This window comes from Tenrec ecaudatus, chromosome 7, assembly GCF_050624435.1.
Source record: "Tenrec ecaudatus isolate mTenEca1 chromosome 7, mTenEca1.hap1, whole genome shotgun sequence".
NCBI lineage: Eukaryota > Metazoa > Chordata > Mammalia > Afrosoricida > Tenrecidae > Tenrec > Tenrec ecaudatus.
Window position 1 is genome coordinate 127,035,584 of NC_134536.1, and position 27,796 is coordinate 127,063,379.

Below are 27,796 nucleotides of genomic sequence, written 5' to 3' on the forward strand. Positions count from 1 at the left end.
GACTGACATCAACAGATGACCAGGTATTTTCACCTGTGGAGCAACTGGTGCGTTCCAGCGGCCCACTCTCAGCAGCCAGGCGTTTAACCATTGGGCCTTTTGGGACGAAGTTAGAATCTATTTATTGTGTAATTGGGTTAATGAAACCAAAGGAGAGAAACTCTTGATCAATTACGAATGGCTTCACCAGAAGGACACAAGGGCACAGACCACACCAGGTGACCCTGGCTGAGGGCATGATACTGAAATGACCGCTGCAATAGGCTCAGTGTCAAGTTGGGTGGCCCGGGATTCTCCCATGATGTGATGTGTCACCGTGCGGGCAACTCCGTGAAGCAGCCAAACAGTTGCAGGAAGAATAATCCGGTCACAATCTTGATGCGAATCAGGGAGGTTTCGTCCAGGGTGGGATCTGACTTTAGTCTACAGATGGACACTTGCACTGTGGCTGTGGAGCCTGCATCTGGTGCATCAACCTGTTAAGTCACCTGCTGATCCCAGGAGCCACCAGTGCACTGCGACCGTGGACTCAATCGGATCTGCATCCAGGAGCCTAGGGTCTTCCACCTTCATCTTCCTACTTCCTGTTCATCAGCCCCTACTGCTACAGCAGCCAGGAGAAGCCTCCAGCTGACACCTGATGCATGGAATTGAACCAGACTGGACTTACCCACTTCTACAGGCATTTCTCGATATAAATCTCTTTCCAGGTCACTGGTTTTGCTTCTCTAAAGAACCCAGCCTAGAACAATTGTCTATAAAATGCTTGTGTTGCAACAGAATTTTATGACTTTTTTTAAAAATCCTTGTAGTTAAACAACAAAACCAGCTTCTCACGCACAGCCATTGAGTCAACGCTGACTCATGGGAACCCCTGGGGGATTCTGAGACCGTAGCTGCGGATGGGCATGGAAAAGTCCAGTCTTTCCCCATCGATTCTCCTGGTGGTTTTGAACTTTGGACCATGTGAATCGCAGCCCAACGAGTAACCACTGCAACACCAGGGCTGCTTAAATCCAGCTTACGAGGCGGACAGTCGATGCCTATTGGCTCTTTGAAGCGTTTAAGGTGCTCTCCCCAGAGCTGTCATTGGTACCTAATTATAATGACACAGTCGCCAGGTCTCATCCGCAGACACCAGAAGCACAGGCGATCTTTTTTGTTACTGCCAGGTTTTGCTTTTAAAAACCTTGTTAGGTGGGAGTTTGTTTAATTTCCAGATCATCAAGTTGACAGTCAACAGTTTAAATGACAAATGACACACACACACCACACCCTCCACCCGCTCCTTGATCTCTCATCTCCCTCTTGTGGACCACTTTCTTCCACTTCACACCAGTTAGCACCTGTCAGCAGTCCAGGCATCGCTCCATCTTCTGTCCCGTGGCACCTCACCCCCGCCCCTTTGGCACTCTCCAAAGTTTGTTCCCTTTGGTATGTGGTCCCTTATAATAGTGGTCTCGTGAAATATTTACTCGCTCGTGATTGGCTAATTTCACTCAGCATAACGTCCTCCAAGCCCATCCATGCCGTGAGGTGCTTCAGGGCCTCATGGTTGTTCTTTGAGATGCGCAGTGTTCTATTGTGTGTGTGCATCAGAGTTTATTTAGCCATCTTCTGCCGAGGGGCATTTAGGTTATTTCCATCTTTCTGTTACACGCAACACCATGAAGGGAAGATAGGAACCCACAAGAGGAAGAGGGGAAGTCAGAGGGGTGGATAGGATAAGCTATTGGAATATTTGATAAGTGGTTTAAACTGTTGAGTATCTGAAATGTCAAACCCCCAGCTAATTCACAATAGAAAAATATTTAAAATATTATATGTGTCCATTCTAATGCGATACAACAGCAATGATCTATTAGACAGTGTAATACAAATAACGATGTATAAATTACCAAGGGCACATGAGGGAGGGGGGAGTGGGGAGGGAGGGGGAAAAAAAAGAGGACCTGATGCAAAGGGCTTAACTGGAGAGCAAATGCTTTGAGAATGATTGGGGCAAAGAATGTACGGATGTGCTTTATACAATTGATGTATGCATATGTATGGATTGTGATAAGAGTTGTATGAGCCCCTAATAAAATGTGAAAAAAGAAAAGGAAAAAAAAAGAAAATGATTAGGGCAAAGAATGTACAGATGTGCTTTATACAATTGATGTATGTATATGTATGGATTGTGATAAGAGTTGTATGAGCCCCTAATAAAATGTTTAAAAAAAGAAAAAAGAAACAAAGACAGTGGGAAAAAACAGCATTTAAAATATTAACAAAAATACAACATATTTGGAAATAAACCTGCCAACTATTTACAAGGCCTTTTATTTATTTTTAAAATCATTTTTATTGGGGGCTCTTACAGACATAACAATCCATCAATCAATTATATGAAGCAAACTTGTGCATATGTTGCCATCGTCATTTTCAAAACATTATCTTTTTACTTGAGTCCTTATTATCAACTCCTCTTTTTCCCCTCCCTCCCCCACCTTGAAAGGCCTTTTAAACATAAACCTAGAGCCATGATCAAGAGACACTAAAGGAGACCTGATTAATGATGTCACTTTGCTCTTGTTGATGTTTAGGATTAGTAGACTTCCAAAAAAGTTTTCATCATACATAAGGTGAATGGAAAGGAGATTCAACCCACTGACTCTAAAATTGACAAGGGAAAAAAAGGGTCAAACTGATATAAACAAGGCGGCGGCGAGGGGACTTGCCCTGCCAAATGCCAAAACTCTAATCAAGCTCTAAAAATGGAGACAGTGTGTTGATGACAAAAGAAGAAGCCACTAGATCACTGGAACAGAATAACAAAGCAGGCTTTCAGAGTGGACCAATCCGTACAACTCAGATCGTTTTTCCAAAAAAAAAAAAATCTATGTGTCCAAAGAGAAGACTTATCTCACATACTACATAAGAAATCAATTTCAGAGGGATTGAAACTAATCAGAGGCAGAGCTCTATACCTTAGAAGACAATGGGGAGGTTACCTTTATGACCCCAGAGTAAAGAAGACATTTTCCCACATGAAATTCCAACCATAAAGGACAATGTTGACAAACTTGACATTAAAATTAAGATGCCATAAATAGTGTCTAGTCTGCAATAGTCAAAAGCCATCAACTAAATACACACACAACCACATGGATAGTTCTCAAAACACAGTGTTGAGTGGAAAAATGTGAAACAGAACAAAAATCATACCACACTTCATTTCTGTAAATGAAAAACATATCCACACACAATACTTTTTGTTTTACCAGGACACATATAGATTTAAGAACGTTCATCTAACATGTTAGAACGAGCACCTATTGGAAATAAGTGAAAACAAGTCAGAAATGAAGGGAATGAATGAAACAGGTGTGATATTAGGTTTATTGTGCCAACTAAGCCAATTGGAACATGTGAGTGTAGTTTAATCAGGGCACAGCTTGATTGGAGGGCAATGAGATAAATGGTTTTCCAAGGCCCACCCCCTTCTCTGTTGCTCCCTGGTGTCAGACCAGCAAGCTGCTGCTTTAGTTAGTTCTCTGCCTCAACTTGTGTGCTCCACTACCTGTGGGCTGAGCCTACCTGTGGATCGTGTCCCTAGAGCCTAGGCTCCTTCAAGACCTGCTTCCCCACACTGCTGGTGCCTTGCAAGCTTTCATTGCGTGTCCTCGAGTCTGTTGGATCCTGCTGCTCGTGCATCACTTGAGTTTGAGATCCCTCCGGGGCCTGCTTCGCTAAGCTCCCGTGCTACTGACTGTTGCTGACCCACCCTGCTACCTGCTGCCTGCCGGCAGACTCTGCCTGTCTTGCCTGAAGGAAGACTCCTCTGTCTGTTTCCTTGACCTTGGGCCCAGAAGCCCTTGTGAGTTGAAGGACTTCCAGTCTATTAACTATTCCATGAAAGTGAGTTGAACTGAGCCTTCTGCACTGCTGTGTGGACTCATTAGCTGTTATATTCCATCTCACTGCATAAATCTATCCGTTTATATATGAATCATCATAAGCATCCTGGTTTTGTTCCTCCTGAGAACCCTGCCTAACACAACTGGGTGAGAGAAAGGCTTTGCTCAGGCTACTGAAGGGAGTGAATTACGAACTAGGGAATAATAGGATTACCAATATTTTGCAGACAATAAAAACAAGCACAAGCTCCATTGTTACTTCAATCCTGAATTTAGATGTTAGGCTCTTTTATAAGTCTTGTTCTTGATATCCATGATGATTTCACAAAAACTGAAAGAGCAGAGGCTCACTTTCTACCTATGAGGTGTTCTGGCTTGAGTTTCTAAGAAGCAGGGCCTGAGAAAACGATTTTGTCTGTAGGTGTTTTATTGAGAGACTAAGGAATGCAGGATGCCCAACCAACCCACCTCCCTGCTGTGGAGTCAATTCTAACTAATGGTGACCCTGTGTAGGGGTACCAAGGCTGTAAATCTTCAGGGGCGGGGGGCGGGGTCATCTTTCTCTCACAGGTCAGCTGGTGGGTCTGAGCCACGGACCTTGAGGTTAGCAGCTCAACATTTACCCCACAGCGCTACCAGGGCTTCTATGTGGGAGGAGAGAAAGGTAAAGAAATGAGTTCCATTGAAGTCTACCTTCAGTTTGATCCTATGAGGTGCTTATAAACTATGAATAGTACCAAAAAACCATCTCACTCCCAAGCAAGGAGACTAGCCTTTTGTATCTCAATATCAGGTGGTATTAGTCTAGGTTGACTAGAGAAACAAATCTATGGACACACATATGTGTGTAAGAAAGAGATTTATATACAGGAGCCATTGAACATTGAGAAAACATCCCAGCCCAGTCCAGAACAAGTCCATAAGTCCTATATTAGCCCATATGTCCAATACCGATCTATAAAGTCTTCTTCAGACTCATGAAGCACATGCAATGATGCCGAATGTAGAAGATCACAGGCCAGTGGGTAGAAAGTCTTTGGATCCAGTGGCATTGGAAACATCTCAGCGCTGGCAGGGTGGGTCCATGTGTCTTGTCAGCTGAGATGTCTCCCAGGGTGTGAACAGAGTCTCTTCTACTTCCAAGGAGGAAGTACCAGATTTCCCAGAATTCTCAGGAGGCCATTCCCACACCGAAGTCTCATTGGCTATCTCCAGATCGACAGCCTAGACTCCACCCCTACACTCTTAATCCTTAGATTGACACCAGATTAGCTGACTCTCACACAGGTGTGCTGCAGGTCACCCCCAATGTACAGGTGTGACCTCAGACCTTTCTAGGTGATGTGACCCACTGACACTGGCTACCACAGTCTGCCTTCTGGGAAGCATCCTTCCCACGTGCTAAAAACACTCGCCCTCCCAAGGTCTCCCAAATGCTCAACCTATTATGGCATCAGTTCAAAATCTAGCATCTCTTACTCTAAAGTAATGTCTAGGTATAAATGAGGTTCCTTAGCTGATAACTCAATTTGTTTTTATTTTAAGGCACTGAAATGAAACCCAAAAGGTTATCTGCATCCAACATACGATTGCTGTAGACATTTCTATTCAAAATGGGGTAGAGCGAAGCACGAAGGAATCCCTGGCCCAGAGCCATTCTGAAATCCATTCGGGCCAATATTGGGTGCTCCTTCCTTAGCACTCAGTCCTGCTCCTGCCAGGTAATAATTCCCACAGCTCTGGATTCCACCGTCTGGGCTCTCGGTTCCACCTCGGAGGCTCTCCGTTTCATCTTCGGCCATCCTTCCTGTACCATGTTTGTGTGTTCAGTGTGCTTTCGGTCCGTAGAATTTTGGATACCTAAAGGTCTCTCTAAATTGTGTACTGTCTCTGTCATTTTCCGCCCAGGCTGGGATATTTTTTGTGCATAATTATCTTTTTTTTTAATTAATTAATTAATTTTTTTACATTTTATTAGGGGCTCATACAACTCTTATCACAATCCATACATATACATATACATACATCAATTGTATAAAGCACATCCGTACATTCTTTGCCCTAATCATTTTCTTTTTTCTTTTTTTTTTAATCTTTTTATTGGGGCTCATAAGGCTCTTATCACAATCTGTACATACATCAATTGAGCAAAGCACCCTTATACATTCGTTGCACTCGTCACTCTCATAATTCACCTTCCACTTGAGTTCCTGGAATCAGCTCGGTTTCCCTTTTTTTCCCCCCATCCCCCTCCCTCCCCGATCCCACCCCTGGTCCCTTGATAGTTTATAAATAGTTATTATATCTTATCTTACACTCCCCGGCGTCTCCCCTCACCCGCCTCCCCCTTGTCAATCTCCCAGAGAGGAGGTTACACATAGATCTCCGAGATCGGTTCTCCCTTTCTACATGCTCTTCCCTCCTGGTGTCGCCACTCCCACCGCTGGTGTTGAAGGGTTCGTCTGTCCTAGATTCCCTGTGCCTCCAGATCCCCACTGCACCGCTGTACATCCTCTGGTATAACCAGGTCCGCAAGACGATGTAGGATTGGGGTCATGATGATTGGGAGGGGAGGAAGCGTTCAGGAACTAGAGGAAGGTTTTGAGTTTCATTGTTGTTACACTGAACCCTGAGTGGCCCATCTCCTCCTCGCTACCCCTCTGGAAGGGGTGTTCATCTCTCTACAGGTGGGCATTGGGTCCCCATCATGCACTCCCCCTCTTTCACGGTGATGTGATTCTCACCACCACCCCACCTTTGATGTTGGAGACCTGGTCTCCTCTGTCCTTCATGGTCACCTATGTTGGTGTGCTGCTTCCGTGTGGGCTTGGTTGCTTCTGGGCTAGATGGCCGCTTGTTTGCTTTCTGTGCATAATTATCTTAAGCATTTGTAGTCTCCCCGTGAATTTTCATTGGAAAAATGCCATACCCATAAACCTCTTCTGCAGCAGTGGCTGAGGTACCACTTCCTGAAGCTGCTTAGGAAGCCTGCTGTTTGGTTGAGACACATCCTAAGCACCCTTGAGAGCAGCCTTTGTCGGGCTGACTGGTCCTCTGAAGCACCACTTGAGATCATCCCAGCTGTGTTTCTAGATGTTTTCCCCTGACACTGCCCTTGATTTGATCTTTACTTGGAAGTCATTTCAAAATTTTAACACCAGCTGACATCTGAAAATGTCCCCTTTCCCACTCTCTATGTCTGGAAGCTGTGTTAGTCCAGGTAGACTAGAGAAACAAATTCACAGACACTCTACACACATGTGTATAGGAACGTGCTTTATATAAAGAGTAATGCTACATTAAGAAAGCACTCCAGCCCAGTCCAGATCAAGTCTGTAAGTTCTATATCAGCCCATATGTCCAATACCAATCTATAAAGTCCTGTTCAGACTCACAAAACACATACAATGACGCTGAATGCAGGAAGATCACAGGTCAGTGGGTGGGAAGTCTTGTGGATGCAGTGGCGGTAGAAGCATCTCAGTGCTGGCAGGGGTCTCCATGTGGCTTCTCCGACTCCAGAAGTCTGGCACCATCAGCCTCTCTCCATGTGTCTTCTCCACAGAGATGTCTGGCAGGGAGTGAGCATGTGTCCCACGTCGGCGTCCTGCCTCCAGTGAGCTATTTATCTCCCTAGTGCCTCCAAATGAGGTCATCAAGCTGCGACCTGATTGACAGGCTAGACTCCACCCCTTCACTCTGAATCCTCAAATTGACACCAGTTGATGTAACGACCACATCTGCTGAAACCCATCCACCGTGGCTGACCCTGCGGGTATTTGGAACTCTGGTGGCATATCTTCCAGCATCGCAGCAACAGAGGTCACTGTGGTGTGAGAGACGGGCAGACAAGCCCTGGGGAGAGCTCTTAAAATGTCCGAGAAAAGGGGAAGGGTCCCTGGTTTCAGAATATCCCCTATCTGTAGCGTACAGACGAGGAAGGCGGGGCTTTGAGTGCCCCAAGAATGTGTCTGTACAGTCATCTGGATAGTTAATAATATCACTGGCCCTTATCAACTGTGCACAATTGTCCGCTGAACCACAGACATTACTAGGCGGGACCCACTCACCCACACGCTTTGCGCAAAGAAGCTGGCATGGGCCTGCTTCCAGACGGCAGGGCCCTCGCAGGGAGACGCATCCCCACTGTGAGTGGGGCCACAAAGCTGTCTGGGACCTCACTGGGGTCTGGTGCTGGTGGTGAGTCACGCTGACGGGGAAGCTTCCAGCATGCACACGGAGCTCTAAGAGAGAAAGTGCGGCACCGGGACACCTGTCCCCCACATGTCACAGCTGCAGCATGTTAGCCCCACATGAAGAATCCTCCACCAAGGCCAGCTCAGCGGTGCAAACCATGCTACCCGCTGCTCTAGAGAATGCCAAGGGACAGGAGATGGGAACATTCTGCCCAGGCCCTGGGCACAGGCCTTTCTGCAGCTGTGCACCTCTGGACTGCCAGGGAATGCCGAGTTCTGCGCTCTCTGTGCGCACTGTTCTTACGTAGACAGCTAGGCTTTGCTTGCCTTCTTGTCTGACTCAATGCCCACCCTTCATTGCCAAAGCGACGTTGCAGCTTCCGACAAGAAGGAGAATGTGGAATGGCTGCCCGGGATGAAGGCTTCCATTTCCAAGCTGGTCTCCCATCACTCCCTCCTCCCCCGAGAATCTCCTCATTGGTCCGGGAGTGAGAAGGCTTTACTTTATTCCCTGTTCGCCTCCGTCACTGTAAGAGTACATGAAGGATGCTCTACCCGCCAGGTGAAATTAGTGGAGAACTCCCCAAAGAAACAGTGCATTTGGTTCCTCTAGGGTTCAAGGAAGCTGAGCCCTGGTGGTGTAGTGGGTGTAGCTGTTCACCACAAGGTCAGGGGTTCGAACCCATCAACGCTATGCGGGACGAAGATGAGGCTGTCTACTCCCACAATGATGGAAGTCTTGGAAACCCACTGGGGGCAGCTCGACTCTGTTCTATTGCATCTCTATGAGTCACAATCAACTGGGTGGCAGTGAGCTTGGTTTCTGAGCAGGGCTATTCAAGGATGGAAGCTCTGTTGTTCAAACTCACCCAGGGGCTCCCAGGTCAAGATCTGTCAAGGTGCTCCTGTAAGAGGACAGCAGGGAGACGCTGTGGGGCAACTCGACTCTGACATGTGGGGATGACTTGGCATGTGAGCTGGGACGGACCAAAGGCACACCTGGCCCCAGTATTACAGGGAGAACCCTGGGGGTGCCGTAGGTAGTCACTCAGCTGCTCAGCGCAATATCGAGCGATAGAACCCGCCCACTAGCTCCAAGCCAGAGAGATTCTGGCCATCGGCCCAGAAAACCCCACAGCGAACTTCTCCTCTGTCCCGTGAGGTCACCGCGAGTCCTAAACTGAACACTGAGACACCCAAAGATAACAATAATTAGGGAGCATCTCCTTGGGGTGAGCCTGGAGGTAGAGGACGGGGCACAGATCTAGTGCCTCCTGAGGAGTCAGGAGGGCCATCTGGGGCCTCACCACTTCTTTCCTTTCAGGAGAAAATACAGCAAAGGGCCAAGAGACACCCGTGGGTGGGGCTCCTGGGAGAGACCCACGCAGAATGGAGCCGGGGGAAGCAAAGCAGGCCACTGCTTTGTGCATTCCGCCAGTTGGCAGGACGCCTTTGGAACATGAACCCATCACCCATGAGGCTGTAGGACTGATCCCTGGCCGGAGAGAGATCATGGCCAACCAAGTCCTGGGGACTGTGGGCAGAGAGCATCCAAGCCTTCAAGATGCATCTACCCTTGGAAGCAGGCGTTCCTAACAGGAACTTGCCGGCGGGCATCCTGTGAAGAAACATCCCTGAAAGCACATCACGTTTTGAGAGACAGGGCGCTTATAGCCCCTTTGGTCAGTTGAGAGAAAAGTTAGAGACAACAGTCAGAGATTCACTAAATAAATCATTGTGCCCCCAAAGGCTAGCCTTGACCCTTGTTTTTTTGAACAACATTGAGGGGCACAGGAAGGAAAGTAAACAACAACCACAAACCCAAACTCACCGCCATCAATCCTGACTCTTGGTGACCCTGTAGGACAGGGTGGAACTGACCCGGTGTGTCTCTGAGACTGTGACTGTTTACAGGAAGAGAACACCCTGTCCGTCTCCCGAGGAGCAGCTGGTGGACTCGAACTGCTGACCTCACAGTTAGCAGCCCAATGTAACCACTACACCAGCAATAGGCATCGTATATTGTCTAACGACAGCAACATGCAGTGAAGCCTGTCCTCTGCTGTGGAGAGAGACACCTGCCTGTCTTCTAAGATGAACCGACTGTAGAAAGACGACAAGAACAAAAGCCGCCTTTGAGTCGCCGCAGTCCTGTCCATGATGGCTCTGTGAGCCTGGCTCCAGAGGAATTTCAGGAACCGGCTGATTCCAACGCATGGCGACCCTATGTGATGGAGTAGAACTGCCCAGCCCACCCCCCAATAGAGTTTCTGAGGCTGTGAATCTTTACAGAAACCAACTGCTTCCTCTTTCTCCTGGCGATCAGATGATGGATTTGAACTGCTGACCTCTGGGTTAGCAGCCTGATGTTAAACTCACTGTGCCATCAGGGCTCCTCCGTATGGATAGCGCTGCTGCTAGGGTTAGGTGCCACCCAGTCATTTCTGACTCCTAGCTATCGGAATGCGCAAGAGCACCAGGCACTGCTGGGTCCCATGCCATCCTCCCAACTGCGCTGTGAGCCAGCCCATCACCGCGGACACTGTGCCTGTCCTTCTCATGAAGGGGCTCCCTCTACCCCTCGGACCCTGGCTTTTTCCAAGCAGAAGGTTCCCCTGCAAGGACTGTTGCCTCCCCCTAATGTGAGACCAACGCCCTCTGCTCGTCCCCACAGTGCGGCAATAGAGGACTGAATCAGGTGGCATTTCGAATTACTGGATCAAATGGCAATCGAGTTTGTCATTGAATTAGACACTGCTACCTCGGTCCCCACAAAGGTGGTATCGTTTTCCATCACTCTGGCCGGTCAGGAAGCAGGGCGATTCCCTCGAGGACTGGGGATAAGGACAGGAAAGGAAACCAACGAGAAGGGGTTCCTCCTCCTCCTCCCACCTCGCAGCCTCCGTCCTTCCGTCTAGCACCCCCACGGGCAGAGCTTGGGATGTGGGTTGCAGTCTCAGCCCCCAGCTTCAAGGCGCCCTGATGAGGAAGGAGATTGGCAAAGAGGTCGGCTGCTAACCAAAAGGCTGTTGGTTTGAAGCCCCAGCCCCGCCCCAAGCAGTTCCACAGGCGAAAAGATTTGCTGATGTGCTTTACAGCCTAGGAAACCCGAGAGGGGAGTCCCATTCTGTCACATGCTCATTATAAGTCCGAATCCACTTGAAAGCACATGGTTGTAGCCCAGCATCACAAAGCAGAGGAGAGAAGGGTGGTGTGGCAGTTACGTCATCTCCTGTCAACTTGAGTAGAGGGGTGGAGTCTAGCCTGTCAATCAGGTCATAGCCAATGAGGCCTCTGTGTGGGCATGGCCTTCTCCTGAGGATTCTGGGAACTCCTGTCTTCCTCCCTGGAGACAGGACACACTCTCTCGCTGCTTCATCTTCCTACTGACAAGCCACATGGAGCTAGACTGATGGACTCAGAGCCCTAGAGCTGGAGGAGCCGTGTGGAGACCCACGCCAGAGTTGAGATGCTTCCACCACCACTGGATCCACAAGATTTTCCACCGACCCTCTAGGACAGGGTGGAGCTGCCTCTGTGGGTTTCGGAGACTGTTGCTCTTTATGGCAATAGAAAGCCTCCTCTTTCTCCTGCTGAGTGACTGTTGGTTTTGAGCTGCTGACCTGGCAGTTAGCAGCCCCATGTAGAACCAGTATGCCACCAGGCCTCCTTTTGCATGCTTAGGAACCATTTACATTCTCTTCTTGTGAGTTTTCTACTTTTTTATTTATTGGATTATGGTTTTAAGTCAAGTCTAACAGCCAGTGGGTACGTGCTAGGTGGATGACATGATTCCCCCCACCCCCCAGTGGCACTGTGAGGTGCTGTACAACTAGCCAATGACAGGCCCCGGGAGGACCGCTCCCAAAGATGGCAGCCTGGAAACCCCCTGGGGATAGCTCTGCTCTGCACAGATGGGGACTCCCCGCCTTGGCATGAACTCAACAGCCCCAACAAGAGTATATTCCATTTCGTGTTTAAAGAGGGAGGGGGACACAGGGTAAGGAAGCTGAACAGGGTGGGTTCCTGTCCTGGAGGACAACGAGCTTGGGACGCTCCAAGTGACTCTCACAGCCCTCGGTCTGAGCTCCCGCCTGTGTTCCTCCTACGGCTCAAGCACCGACCTTGTAGGACCCAGCATTGCCTGCCCTGGAAATCGGCTTCGGGCAGTGGTTCTCGACCTTGCTAATGCCGCGACCTTTTAATACAGTTCCTCATGTTGTGGTGACCCCCAGCCATAAAAGTATTTTGATTGCTACTTCATCACTGTTATTTTGCTACTGTTATGAATTGGGTGTCCCTGTGAAAGGGTCCTTCGACCCCCAAAGGGGTCACGACCCACAGATTGAGAACCGCTGGCTTAGGGGGTGGTTTACACACACCTGGGCATACACGTGCCTCTTCAAAAATGGTGCAGAAGTGGGAGGCGAGTCAGTATCAGCATTAGTCCAAAGCTGACCCCTATGAAGCAGTCAGACATGCTTCCTGCTGCTTCCTTTTCCCAAAATCTGACAGCACCCACCCCTCCTCAGGCATTCTGTACTTCTCTACTGGGTTCAAGAATTCCCTGCAAAGGCCGCACAGAATTCACAGACCGTGTTCATAATTACGGGGTAATTAGGGCAATAACATGTAACATGTTACAAGTCAGGATCAGAAATGACTGCATACAGTTCTTCAACCAGGCCAGCTGCTTCTAAGCAGGTCCCCTTTTTCTGGCTCTCAACCTCTTTTAACCTGGAAACCTCTAGGCCATGAACACTGTGAAACTACTCAGAACAGATTAGCAAGTAAGCACAAGTAAGCCCGTGTTTATAAGTGTTACAAAGCTCATTTAGCTCTGCCAGTCAGCACCCACTCAACTTCAGCCCCCAAAGGTGCTCCGCTCGAGCTTCACTAAGTGCCTAGGGGCGTCCCCATACCATCAGCTAGCCTCCTGCCTGAAGGTGCTCAGCTTTCTCAGTGGGCTAGGAAGTCCACCCCCACCCACCCCATCCCCACCCCCACCCACCCCCGCCAATCTAGTTCTACCAACAGTCTCTCTGTTGCTGCCTCGTCCTCTCCATCTCAGCAATGTGCTACCGCTTTCTCTCTGTCTCTTGGGTCAAGGGGGCTCAGTGCAGGGATTCTGGGTCCAAAGGACACACGTCATCCCTGCTTCTTCTTTCTTGGTGGTCATAAGGTGCCCCTTTCCCCCTCTCGGATGGCCAGGGGCTTTATTAACCTGACCAACCCTCACCCAGGATGCTGTACACCTTTCCTGACTCCAGCCTTGCCAAGGCGCCTGTCCACCTTGTTGATTTTATTAGCAAGCTATCCAATCCCCTCAGCGGTCACAAGTGCCAAGACCTCAGGCTTGATGCATTTGAATGATGGTAACTAGCGCGTTGGCGGGGAATGTGGAGAGTACCCTGGACTGCCAGAGCTCAAAGAGATCCATCTCGGAAGACGTGCAGCCGGGATGCTCCTTCCAAGAGATTCTGCCGAGACTTCCTCTCACCTACTTTGTACATGGTTCCAGGAGCGGGCAGTCCCAGGAGAAGGACATCCTGCTTGGAGAAGTAGAGGGACAGAGAAAAGGGGGAAGACCCTCAATGAGATGGCTTGACACCGCGGCTTCAAGAATGGGCTCAACTGTAGCAGCTGTGAGGCTGGTGCCGGACAGAGGCATTGGGTCTGTTGTCCATAAGGTTGCAGTGGGTCAGAACAGGCGGGCCAACACCTCCCGGCAGCAGCAATCCTGGTATTCGGCGCAAGTCACAGAGACTGCAGCTGGAAAGGCCATATTACGGAGTTCACTGCACTGTCGTCTCCTGGGTGAGGCCGATGCATACTGGGTCTTATTTTTGCCTAAAAGCTATCCCTGCCCGTACCACTTCCCCAACTGAGTCGGCCAAGGTGGGAAATTCTGGCCCGGGGCAGTTTTTTTTTCAAAACCTAGAAAGTACTGGAGATTTTGACTCAAATTTAGGGCACGCGGCAGTGGATGTGAAACTCACTTTCCAGAAAGGGAACCGAAACCTGCATAACATGGGCAGCCAGTTGGGAAATCCCTCTTCTCCTTCCCAGGAAGCGGGCAGAGAAGCCCCACAGGCCTCTCCATTCAGAACCTGCCACTCTCCTGTGGACACTCACTGCCATCGAGTCAATTCCGACCCATAGTGACCTCTAGGACAGGCAGGGCAAGGACTGCCCGTGTGGGTTTCCGAGACTGTAACTCTTCACGGGAATAGAAAGCTCCGTCCTTCTCCTGTGGGGCGGCTGGTGGTTTGGAACGGCTGACCTTAGGGCTAACAGCCCAGCGAGTAACTGTGACACCACCAAGGCTTCTCTGGTGTAGACACAGAGAGGGAGTTAAAAAAGAGGAGAGGCACAAAGCAGACGATGGTTTTTAATAACAAACTCTCTGCCCTTCACGGAGATCGTGGGTGAAACTGTGTGGCTGCCGCTGGAAAACTGGAGGTAGGCGCCCAGCCCCACGGTATCTCGGAAGAAAGGCCTGGCAATCCGCCTCTCAAAAAGCAACTGGACAATGGAGCCCAGCTCTGCCCTGACCCGCGCAGGGGGCCGGTGGTTGGACTCAACCCGTGAGCAGCCCGTCTGGGCTTCTTGGCTTAGTTTTCACATTGAGTTTGTCACCGGGAAAGAAGGAGAATTTGTGAAAACCCTCCCTCGCAGACGGGTCTTAAAGCAATCAACCACTGTCTGTAAAGAAATGCAGGCTAATTCAGGGCTGCACAATCCAAGAAGCAAGATAAGCACTGGCTTACTTGTGCTTCCTTACTGAGTGGGTGAAACTGATCAATACAGGTTGGCAAGCAAGCACACACAGGTAAGCCTGTGCTTACCTTGCTTGTTATTGGCTTATCCCTTTTGTGGACCCAGAGTAACTGGCAGCAGGCAATTGGCACATGGGAGCTTTCGTGCTGTGGTGGTTATACATCGGCCTGCTCACCACAAGGTCACCAGTTCGAAGTCACCAGCCAGCTGCTCATTGGGAGAAAGATGAGTCTTTCTATGCTCATAAAGAGTCCCCGTCACAGAAACCCACAGGGGCGGTTCTACCCTGGCCTATAAGTGGTATAGACGCCATGGCAGTGAGTTTGTTTGTTTGTTTTTTGTACAACAATGGAGAATGACATGGAATTAGCACATCGATATCAATGTGCCTATCAATCCATGTAAAGCATCTATCTAAAATGCTTAACACAATTTGTTTCTCATCAGTGAGTTAACCACCACCTGCTTCCTCTTTGCCTCCTTTCGTTCCTGAGTTCTTTCTACAGTCTAGAAAGCTTTGGCCTGGCCCATCCTAGCCATACGGCAGACTGCGGTTTCTCACCCCACCTTGAGGTCTCATCTGCGGATGAGCAACCTTTACTCTGTGCTGCGCCTGCACTCGGGAGCCCTGGTGGTGCAGTGGTTACACATTGGGCTGTGATCCGCATGGCCGGCTGTTCAAAACCACCAGCAGCTCCTCAGGAGAAAGACTGGGCTTTCTACTCCTGTAAACAGTTGCAGTCTCAGAAACCCACAGGGGCTAGCTCTGCTGCGGGTGGTGGGAATTTTGGATGCTTGGTCCTGGTGGTGTTGTGGACTACTAACTGCAAGGTCGGGAGTTCAAGGCCACCAGATGCTCTGCAGAAGAAAGACAAGGCGTTCTGCTCCCATGAAGAGTTATAGTCTCAGAAACTGGCAGGGGCCCTTCTGCTCTGTCCTGTAAAGTCCTGCATTTCCAGGAGACTTGTGGGACAGGCTCAGGCAGGCTGTTCAGAGCTAATCTCTGCCCTCTGAGTGGCTTTAAGAGATCAGGCTATGGGGAGAGGGCAGGGAGGGGAGGGAGCTCCAGACAGAAGAGCCTGTAGAGTTCCCCTAGGGGTGAGCTGTGCTGTCTGGTGGTTATTGGACTCCTCGCTGAAAAGTCAGTGGTTCAAAACCACCAGCCACTCAGAGGAAGGAAGCTGAGGCTGCCTGCCCCCGGGGAAGATGTAAAGCCCCAGAAACCCTGCATAGCGTTACTCGGTGTCGGGATTGAGCTGGCGGCGGCGGGCTCCATTCTACCCTGCGACCAGGAGGTCTCCATGAATCAGAATCCACCTGACAGCAACCCGACGGGTGCAGTTTTGTTTGCTGTGTCGCTATGACCTGGGACCTGGCGACAATTGGGAGGCTGATGCCACCTGAAGTCATGCCCATCTCACCCCAGGAAACTGAGATGGGTGCCATCTTCCTTATTGATTACAGATGTCTCCCAGGGCCTTCAGGGGACAGTCTTGATTGACGTACATTTCAGAGGCAGAGAAAGAACTAAACCACGTTTTTTCCTAAATGCTGACAGAAATTAGAAGAGCTTAGTCTCTTCCTCTTTATTTTTAAACAGGTGGAATTAGCGTCTTAGCTCTCATTTTTATTTGCCCTTACAGGGCGATGGGACTTCAAAGGTGAACCTGACAAGTATTCGAGGTGGAAGCAGGTGACCCACCATCCCTTTGCCCAGAAGCAAAGGCTTTCCAGGACAGTGCAACTTTAGGGCTCAAACCAGGCAAGTCTTGGGGGAACCAGGGTGAGCCAGGACCTCTGGGCAGGAGCAGGCGAGGGTCCTAAGTGACCCCAGTGCAGGAACCTCCTGCTTTGCATCATGACTGATGCTACCCCAAACACCAGGTTCGAGCCCTGCAGTGCACAAAAAGGAGCAAGCTGCTTATTTAAGAGAAGGAGCCCTGGTTACGTGTTGGGCTGCTAACCGCAACGTGGGCAGTTCGAAACTGCCAGCCTCTCCAAAGAAGAACTACCGGGCTTTCTACTCCCGCAAGGAGTTGCGGTCTAGGAGACTCACAGGGGCAGGTCTGCCTTGTCCTGCAGGGCCTCTATGAGCCAGAATCGACTCGATGGCAGTTGAGTTTGTTTTGGGGGGAAGTCAGGCTAACTGGGCATCAGAAAGCAACAAAGGCTTGTCTAACGGTGCTCAGCGCATTCTCATTTACAAGCAACATTTATGCCGATTTTTTTTGACATCAGTTACATACTACTTGTGAGTAGGCTATAGTTTTAGGGGTTCCTGACTTCCACACACTGCCAGGGAAGCAATTTCATAAAGAGCCCAGGGTTCCCCTTTGAGTTTGTGAAACTTTACGTCTTTATAGGGTCCTTCTGGTCATTCTTCTTTGAAGAGGCTGGTGGATTTGAACTGCTGACCTTCCAGTCAGCAGCTCAGCGGTAAGCCACTGTGCCACCCGGGTTGCACCTGAATGCCCTAGGGCATGATGGACATACAGAAAGAACTTTATCATTAATCCGCCTGACATCTACTCACTAGATGTCTACTACTTATGCATCTTTATAGGATAACCAGGACGGTCAAATGGATCGAAACCAGGACCTGAATGACATTGAACATGCTAAACTCCTGTCGGAGCCCTAGGGAGACAACAGAAACCTGCACTTGGAAAACAGCAGCAAATTACATGAAGCACTAAGCAAATCAGGTGATGCTTCCACACGGCGGAGGCAGACTTAAAATCAAGATGGCCGCAGTCAGGCTCACACCAGAGGAGCAGAGGTGAGCCTGCCCTGCATTCTGCCCCACTCACTCCCAGATTCTTGTCTATCCTGTGAGAGTCTCACTACATAACAAGGTCTCAGGGACAGATTTTTTAAAAATCATTTTATTGGGGGCTCTTATATGCTTATCACAATCCATACATCCATCCATTGTGTCAAGCACATCTGTACATCTGTTGCCATCATCATTCTCAAAACATTTGCTTTCTACTTGAGCCCTTGGTATCAGCTCCTCATTTCCCCTCCCTCCCTCATGAACTCTTGATAATTTATAGACTATTATTATTTTTCATGTCTTACACTGACCAATGTCTCCCTTCACCCACTTTCCTGTTTTCTGTTATATGTCGATCATTGTAATCAGTTCCCTCTTTCTCCCCACACCTTCCACTTACCCTCCTGGTATCACTACTCTCATTATTGTTACTGAGGGGTTGTTTATCTGTCCTGGATTCCCTGTGTTTCCATCCATGTATATGCTCTGGTCTAGCTGGATTTATAAGGTAGAATTGGGGTCATGATAGTGAGGGGAGGAAGCATTAAAGAACTAGAGGAGAGTTGTATGTTTCATCAGTGCTGTACTGCACCTGACTAGCTCTTCTCTTCCTTGTGACCCTTCTGTAAGGGGATGTCCAGTTGTCTAAGGATGGACTTTGGGTCTCCACTCTGTGCTCCCCCTCATTCCCATTAATATGATTTTTTGTTCTGGGTCTTTGATGCTTGATACCTGATACTTGATCCCATTGACACCTCATGATCACATAGGCTAGTGTGCTTCTTGCATGTGGGCTTTGTTGCTTCTCAGCTAGATGGCTGCTTGTTTAATCTTCAAGACTTTAAGACCCCAAACACTATATCTTCTGATAGCTGGGCACCATCAGCTTTCTTCACTACATTTGCTTATGCACGCAGGAAGCTGAGCATCACAGAATGCCAGGTTATTAGAACCAAGTGTTCTTGCATTGAGGGAGTATTAGAGTAGAGGCCCTAAGCCTGTCTGCTACCTTAATACTTAACATATAAATATATGTACATAGATCTATTTCCCTATCATTATATATAAATATATTTACATATGCACGTGCCTATATTTAGACCTCTATACATGTACTTTGTCTCCTAGTTCTTTCCTCCATTATGTCCTTTTACTTTCCTATGCCCTACTATCATGTTTGGCCTTCATTCAAGTAATTCCCCTCGGTTACATTGCCCTTGATCAAGCCCTACCAGGAATCCTGTGCCCTCCTAGCCATCAATTTTAGATCACATGTTGTTCCCTTCTCCCTGGATTTGTTGATACCCACTTCCTTTCCCCACCTCCCCTCTCCAGTGTCCTGTCCTGGAACCATTGGAAGGGTGCATTGTTTTCTCCTCGGGATTGTTTACCCCGCCTATCTTATCTAGATAGACATGCAGAGACCGTAACAAGCATGAAAACAAGACAGAGCCAAACAAGAAAATAAAACAAAAACCATCAAGAACAACTTTAGGAGTGTTTTCCAGTTGAGTCTGATGGGGTGCCATGCCCTGGTCGGGGACAGATGTAATGCAAAACATAGACTTTAGTGTGTCTTTCATAGCAAACGTCACCCAGATTCTAAGAGTCGCACTCTTCTGCTTCAGGTGTCTCCTTAGCTCTTTCTGCCCCTCTGTCAAGCTCCTCCCCACCCCCTTTCATGTTTAGACCAAATGACCAAAGACAGGCCTGAGCACCCGGCATCCCTCTGAACCCCCAATCAACCCAGAACTTGAGTGTCTGAGTCAAAGAAGAGCCTCAGCCTTTACCCCTTCTCCCCCACCCCAAGGGGGCCAGTGGCTCTGCTGGCTCCTGGAACTGACCCCCTCCCTGCAGGGGCCCTGGGGGTGGAAGGGAATTCCTTGGCAGATCTCCCTTGCTCAGATAACCGGCCAGCCTGAGCAGGAGAGCGTGCCAGCACTCAGAGCCGAAATCACTTCAGCGTGTGCTGTTTCCTTTTGGAGGCTGTGCCCGGCACTCACAGCGGCAGGGAGGGCACTGGGCTGTCAGAGAGCATTAAGGCGCCAGCCAGGCCGCCTGCTCTGGGAAACTGCCTACCCAGCTCTCCCCGCAGAGCCTCAGCGGGTCACCTGGCTCCTGGCTCCAGGCCACAGAAATAAGGAAACCCACTGAGGCTCATGCAGGCACCAGGTCCATCTGTGTCCTGTGGGAGAAGCCTGTGAGCACATTCCTCCACGTGCCATGGGGCTTTCCCCAAACCCTGCGCTGGTGGAACTCTGGCTGATGGGCCAGGAGCACTTCGCCCTCAAGGTGCGGGCAGGATGGCTTTGAGCCCTGTCGTTTCTCTTGCAAGGCCCAGGGGCCTCCCCAGGGGGGCAAAGGGATTCTTGAAGGGTCTCCCTTCTTCCAGGTTCCTCTGTCTCCAGTTCCTGGTTTCTCTGCATTTGACAAGGCTTCCCAGGACTCCTCAAGGCACCTACCAGAGGTGGGCAAAACCTGGGCGGTGAATAAGGAAGGTAGATGCCTTTGGATGGTGGTGTTGGCCGAGAGCGGCGAATATCCACACCGTGGATTTGCACAAATCTGTCTTGGGAGAAGTACATCCAGGATGCCCCTTAGAAAGGAGGATGACGAGATCTTATCTCACGTGCTGTGTCAGTCTGGGTAGACGAGAGAAGTAAATTCATAAACACCCAGATGTGCCTAATAAAGAGGTTTAGATACCCTGGGCTTGAACGTCGCAGTGACGGTCAGGATGGTGGCAGGGCCGGAGAAGGGCTCATTCTGTTGTGCACAGGCCACGAGGACACAGGATGGCACCTCACGACACTAGCAGTCATTATCGTAAGGGACGTGCGTAAGGATCTACAGAGAAAAGCAAGCAGCTGGCGCGGAGCCAGAGCCGGACCCTCTGCTCTCCTTCTGGGGAAAAGCATTGTTCTTTTAGGGCCTGACCTGGGGAGGCCAGGAGCCCTGCCGAGAGGACTTACCCTGGTACAGGATTAGGGTGCCTCTAACGGGCATCTCCCACTGCCCAACCCCGGGGTCCTTCCTGCTCCACCGTCCTCACCAAGGCCCTGCGGGCCAAACATGCTGCTCTGGGAAGCCCAGGGGCGGACCCAGGTGAAACCCTCAATCCCATTTTCCTGCCATCAGCCGTCGGCAACCACAAACCTCCTTTCTGCTTCTGGAGACTTCCGAGAAAAGTCACCACGCAGTTTGGGGCCGTTGGGGCTTGCTTTATCCCGTTTAGCATAGTGGTCCCAAGGTCCCCCCACTTGGTAGCATTGTCAGGGTTCGGGGTCCTCTCGTTGGCTGAGTGGCTTTCTATGGTGGGCACCGATGTCATTTAGTGGACCCACAGGGGAAGGCTTTGGGCTGTCTCACACAGCTCTGGTAGGGACGCTGGGGAAGAGGTGTCTTCACTGAGCCTTCACCTTAGGAGTGGAATGGCCTGGTCATGTGGTGAGTCTCTGTTTACCTTTTTGAGGGGTTGCTAAACTGTTTTCCACGGTTAGCTGCCCCAAGATGTGTTCCCAGTCAAAAGGTTCTAAGAATTCTCAGACCAACAGGAAGTGGGGCTCTGTGTGGATTCCGCTGACAGCTTTATGTGATGTTGGCGGGACACAGTGGGATGGGGGTGGGAATGGGGTTCCCCCAAGCCCCTCCACCCGACCCCCGAGTGCCCAGAGCACTGAGTGTCTCAGTGGCATTTGAGTGGAGGCGTAAGGAGAGGGGGTGGGGGGTGGGGGGACGGGGTGTTGACTAGAGGCCCAGGAAGGCAGCCTTACTCATGGCCCTGAGACATGGAATTGGGAGGTAAATCCAAACTAAAGTGAAGGTAGGGAAGCCCAGCACATATGTCCGAAATTTTGAAATATCCAAGCTCCCCTCCTGTGGACAGCAGGCTGGGGAGCCTGACGCCTCTGCAGATCCCATTACTGGAGATTGGGTTGCAACATGCAATGCTGAAAATGTAAAACATGACGGAACATGCTGTAAATCACTTACTGGCAGCTCGCTGGCCTCGCAGCCACACCCGTCCTCCCTGGAGGTGCCGGGTTCCCTAGCCACTGCCCGGACCAGGCTTTCTAGCAGGCGTTGGGATCCTGACCTGGGAACTGCAAACGTGTGAGAAAACCCCTCAGGACCTGACCTGGCCTGCTCTCCAGCGCCCTGAGCCTCATCCTGGCTCCCTCCTGGCGCCCGCCCACCCCAGAGGCCTGGAGAGGAGCCTTCCACCCCTCTGAGCCTGCCTGCCTTCCCCCCATTTGCGAAATGATGACGCCTTGGCTGGAAAGGCCACCCAGGCTCCCGAGCATATTCCAGATGTATCTCAGATTCACAAGCCCCGGCCGCCAGCCTGGATTCCTGGCTCACCTAACTTGATCCCAGGGAGGAGGACAGAAGAGTCCAGTTCTTGGAGGCCCCATGGGCAACAGGGGTTGGGCCAGTATCAGCAGCAAGGCCCCCTCCCCGGTTCCCCCTCCCCATACACATGGCTCTGGCCATTCCGGGCCTGACTGGGAGGGAATGGGGGCTGCTCAGGAATGTGGGGGATTCTAAGCACACTCGGCATTTCCTTACCCACCAAGGGATTTGAGAAACACAGGCAATAGGAGGTATGCCTCCGTGGAGGCAAACCCCGTATTAAAACTTTGCAAGAGAGCGAAATCATGGGCCGTGGGTCTGCTTTCCAAAAGCAGCCCCATCCATACTTTGAAAACAAAACCAAACAACCAAATGAACTGTCATCCACACTCCCTCCCTCCGCAACCCCCCCAGCCTCCCCAGCCTCCCCCTACCCCCTTGCTTTTGAGCTGGCTTAAATGTGTGCCTTTGGTGGATTGGTGTGTCCACACACAGGGGTGGTTTCTCATATTGTCCGAAGTGCATGCGAGCCTGTGTTTCTTTCCTTCAACTGGGTGAACAGCTCCATCCCAGTTTAGTCACCCAAGCAGGGAGGTGGGGGCGGGGAGCGTGAGCATGGGGACTGGAGGCTGCCAGGCTCTATGGATAACTGACCCCTGGCCTAGCATGAAGGCAGTAAGAGACCCCGTGTGTCCTCCGTCAAACCCTTCCCATTTCTGGGCCTCCACAGGGAGGCCGTCAGATTCAATGCTACGCCAGTCTCTCCAGAGCTGATGTTCTAGGGCCTAGGCTGTGGGTCTCCATAGAACAGCTTCCTGCCCCTAAAGCTCTGGACAGAGCAGCCCCAGCCAGAGCCCAGCAGGAGCACAAGTGTCCCTCTGCCTCCTCCAAGAAGAGGGAGGGGGTCCTGGTCCCCACAGGGCTGAGAAGCTCACTTGGTTCCCTACCTCGCCTCTGCTCATTATTCCAAGGGTCCTTTAAGGATGCAAGGTGCCAAAGGCTGTCTGCGGTCTGGGGAGCATTTGGCACAAATAGGGACCCAAGGAGTATTCCTACAATGAAGTAAATGTAACCATCCCATCCTGGTTCATCAAGTACAAAAGCTACGAAATCTTTGCTGTAAGGGGAAATGTTGAGGACTGGGTTGGGAAATTCAGTGTGTTCGGATGGGTTGCCTAGAGAAATAAATCCAGGACGTTCATATCTGTGTAACGACAAGCTTTGTTAGTTAGTCATTACCGATCAAGAAAAGATCGCAGCCCATCCAACTCAAGTCCATCGGCCCTAAGTTCCTCCTCAGAGTCACACTGATGCACTGGTGCCGAATGCAGGAAGAAAGGGCGCGGGCTGGTCGGTGCAAGGCTGCAGGATGCACACTAGTTGGAAACATCGTACGACTCTGGCGGCTCACCAGGAAGGTGAAGACAGAGAGCGGGGAGGTTCCCTGGGCCCTCCTTAGGAGAAGGTCAAGCCCACACTGAGGGCAGCAGACTGTGACCTGACAGACAGGTTGAATCCAATGCTATACACTCCAGGTTGCCATGAAATTATGTAACTACTACATTCGGCTATCTTTTTTTTCAGTCATGCAATTATTTGAGCTTCTCATGCTTTGGTCTTGTTGCATGTAGCAGTCTGGTCTTCCCAGCCTAAACGTCCAATCCAGCTCTTCTCAGCGTGCCGCAGTGTCTGACCCGCTCTCCCCGCCGTCCAGTTGATTTCTACTCATAAGGACCCTATAGGGAAGATTAAAACTGCCCCTGTGACAGAGACTGTCACTCTTTATTGGAGTTGAAAGCTTCATCTTTCTGCTTGCCGGGTGACTAGTAGTTTCAAACTGTTGACCTTGTGGCTATCAGCCTCCTGCATCATGCACCGCTCTAGCAGACTCCTTCACCAAGCCAAATGCTGACTCAGAATGACCCCATTAGACAGGGGAGAGCTGCCCCTGTGGGCTTCTGAAACGGCAACTCTTTATGGGAGTAGACAGCCTCATCTTTCCCCTATAGAGCAGCTGGTGGTTTTGAACTGCAGGGCTTGTGGTTAGCACTGTGTCACCACTATGCCTCCAGGGCCCCTTGCCCAGGCACATAGTGGGTGCCTAATAAATGCATGCAGATTTGTTTCCAAAATATGTTCCACTAAAGGAAAGCCAATATATTAGTTAATCATGACGGCAGAACCAAGCACCCCTACTTAATGGCTTTAAGCAACAATGGTTTATTATTTCTCGTGGATGTGTGTCTGACTAGGCGCAGCTGAGCCATTTGTCTGGACTCACATCTGCATTCATCCAGAAGCTTGGTTGGGCTGCCAAGCCCTGGGCCTCTGGCCTTTCAGGACCTCTCTCTGTGGCTGGTCATTATTGCTAGTCTGGCCTGGACTTGCACACCCATCTGTGGTGGCAGTGCTCCCCAGCACTGCTCTGAGAAGACGAATCCCATCTGCATGCCCTTACCAAGCTTCTGCTTCGTCAGGTTTGCAATGGCCCCTTCCAGAGCCAGTGTGGAAGGGACTACAGAAAAGTGCAAAATACTGGGAGGCACGTTCCCACCGAGGTCGCCTGTGCACTAATCGACCCAAGCGGGGGCACTCCCCCTTAGTGGGGACACCGCCAGGCTCCCCAGAGCTGCCCTCCAGCCTCTCTGGAGACAGGGTGACAGGCAGGTTTCTCATCAGAGAGCAATTTTCCAGGGAGGCAAAAACCCAGTTACCCATTGTCAAGGCGAGGGCAACATCAGGCTGGGACTTGGCAAAAATGCACATCTTGGTGACAAGAGAAATTTGTTACTTGTTCCCATTCATCTGTTGTCCTCAGTGAGCGCTGCCGTTCTCGGGGAAGATGCAAGGTGGATTGAGCCACCCCCTGCTGACACATCCCCAGTGTCTGTGTCAGCAGACGGGATCCTTGTTCCTTCTCTGATGAGCAATGGTGACAGGACTCCGCTGGCGGACGGGGTGGCTTCAGGTTGCAGCTCTGACACACCCCAGCTTTGTGAACCTGGGCAGCCTGTCAACCTTCCTGAGCCAGGATTCCCTCATCTGAATTCTCATGAGGGTGGAATGACGAAATTCATGTCAAGCCATCAGAAAAATCCTTGGCAGGAAGCAAGCATTCGCTAGTATGATTAAGGACGAGTTCTTACTTCGACAGCGTTCTCCTCCAAATTATAAACATGAAGTACACTTAATAGGAACACAAGCAAACCCACCCCACCTCACCATTTCTGAAAAAGAAGGGAAACTTCGCCTCAAAAACCTCACCGTCCAAAATGAAACCTCCTACTCAGGTGTGAGCTTCCATTACTTTTCTATGGAATAGTCTTTCTGTGTTTTCAACATGTCACTATTTTCTTTACAAAAGCGGCCTTGAGGTTTTCATACCGTTCATGGCCTGACAATGGAAACTTAGCCATTCGTCAGAATCGGCGGCCACCAACATGTTCCTACAAAGTCATTTCCTGGCTGCAAGACAGGTCTTTCTGCCCCCTTTAAGAGTCACAGTCTCTGGCACCTCACAGGCGCCGCGCTACCCTGTCCTGTAGGGTCACTCGGAGTTAGCACTGTGAGCTACTGATTCCGTGACAATGAGCTTGGTGTGGTTTGGGCCGCGTTTCATGGATGCCTTATTTGGGGCATTTACGTGATTTGTGATTCCCCCCCCTCCCCCACACTATTTTACAGGATGCCGTGATGAATATATTTAGGCCCTCGGAAGTAAAACCCCGGAAAGGGATATTCAGGGTGCCTGGCTAAATGGTTTGAGTTTGGTTTGGTTTTTAATCCAATCTTGTAGGCCTGGCCCGAAAAGAATGAGTGTGCCGTAATACTGGCTAAATGGTTTGTGAGTTACAAGTGAGTGAGCTGTGCCTCATGGCAGCCATATATACAAGGGGGCTTCTCCTGCCCCCCCTCCCCGCGCCCCATCATCATCTCTAGCCTCTCTCTGTCCAGCTTCTGCTCTCCTTCTTCACCCAACATCATTGACACTTGCCTACAGTTAACGTTTTTATCCCAGGGCAGCCCCAACCAGAGGAGAAAGAAGAGGCTGTCTGCTCCTTTAAAGATGTCCAGCTTCAGAAACCCCAAGGCCAATGCTGCTTGGTCCTATCGGGTCAGGATGAGTCAGAATAGATTTGATGGAAATGGGTTTGATTTTTGTTTTGTTTTTTGCTCGAGGTGATTTTTGCTCCCCTCCTTCACAGTGCACCTGTAGCCCTTCCTAACCCACCGAGGCCATGGGAGGGACATAGAGCCCAGGGCAGTTGGTTCCTAGGGATACAAAGTGTTCCTAATGTTGAATCTATTTAGATTTTCATTCGGAGATTATATTTGTCCTCTTATTTTGGTTTAAATGTGCTCGTTGACTTAACTCCCTGAAGGTGATAATAGTGGACTAGATTAGCCATTTGCTATAGTCACTGTGGCATTTACATAATCAGTCAACTTTCGAAGGGGTGGAGTCTAGCCTGTCAATCAGGTCATAGCCAATGAGACCTCTGTGTGGGCATGGCCTTCTCCTGAGGATTCTGGGAACTCCTGCTTTCCTCGCTGGAGGCAGGATACACACACTCTACTTGTCTTCCAGATGAGAAGCCATGTGGAGACCCCTGATGGAAGCAGAGCCCTGAAGCTGGAAGAGTCATATGGAGACCCCACACCAGCTCTGAGATGTTTCCACCACCACTGGATCCATAAGACTTCCCGCCCACTGGCCTGTGATCTTCCCACATGGAGCATTATTACATGTGTTACATGAGTCTAAAGAAGAATTTATGGACTAGTATCAGACATATGGGCTAATATTGGACTCATGGACTTGCTCTGAATGGGCTGGGATTTTTTCTTAATGTACAATTTTTTTTGATATAAAGTTCTCTCTTACACGGGATGTTTTCTCAATATTCAATTTATATATATGTATATATATAAAGCGCTTTCTTGTCCACCTAGGAGTGCTTCTAGATTTGTTTCTCTAGTCTACCCAGACTAACACAGTAACAAACACCCCCCAAACGTAGCACCTTTCAGTATCAAGCAGGATTCGGGACTATCATGGGAGCTTATTATGATGAAATTTTAAGAAAACAGAAACTTGCATTAGTGATTAAAGGCCAGGAAAGCTGTACTCAGGAATGCTTCTCCAGCACGACAATGCACCTGCTCATCTTTGAGGACAGCAAGGACTGACCTATGGGGACTCACCACCCTACTGTCCCAATCCTGCCCCTTCAGACTTCTCTTTGTTCTCCAAACTCAGAAGAACACCAAAAAATGAACATCATCATAGTCCCTTGGTGCCCAAACTGTTTCAACATGCTGTAAATTACAGAGCACAGAATTCCGTGGAAAGGGTTAGAGAGATAAAAAAAACTCTGCCTTCAGAAGGTATAGACCTAGACAATGGCATCACGGTTCAATAATTTTTCTTTCCTAAAAGGTTTCTATGATCTGTAGCAATACTTCTTGATTTCCATATAGTGAGACAAAATATTTGAGTCATTGATGCTAGGTATGTTACCTAACTGTTTAGCGTTACATAGAAATTAGATTTAAGGACACTGGTGGTGCTGTGAGTTAGGCACTTGAATTACCAAGTTCAAGGTTGGTGGTTCAAACTCACCAGCCATTCCTCGGGAGAAAGATGAGGCTCTCTGCTCTGGTGTATCTAGAGAGTTGTTATGAGTCAGGCTGGACTTTAGGGCAGTGGGTTTGGAGGAATAGAACTCATTCACAATCCAGGGACTGCCTGTAGTACTTACTCTTCATGGTCCCAGTCCCAGAGCTCTGAA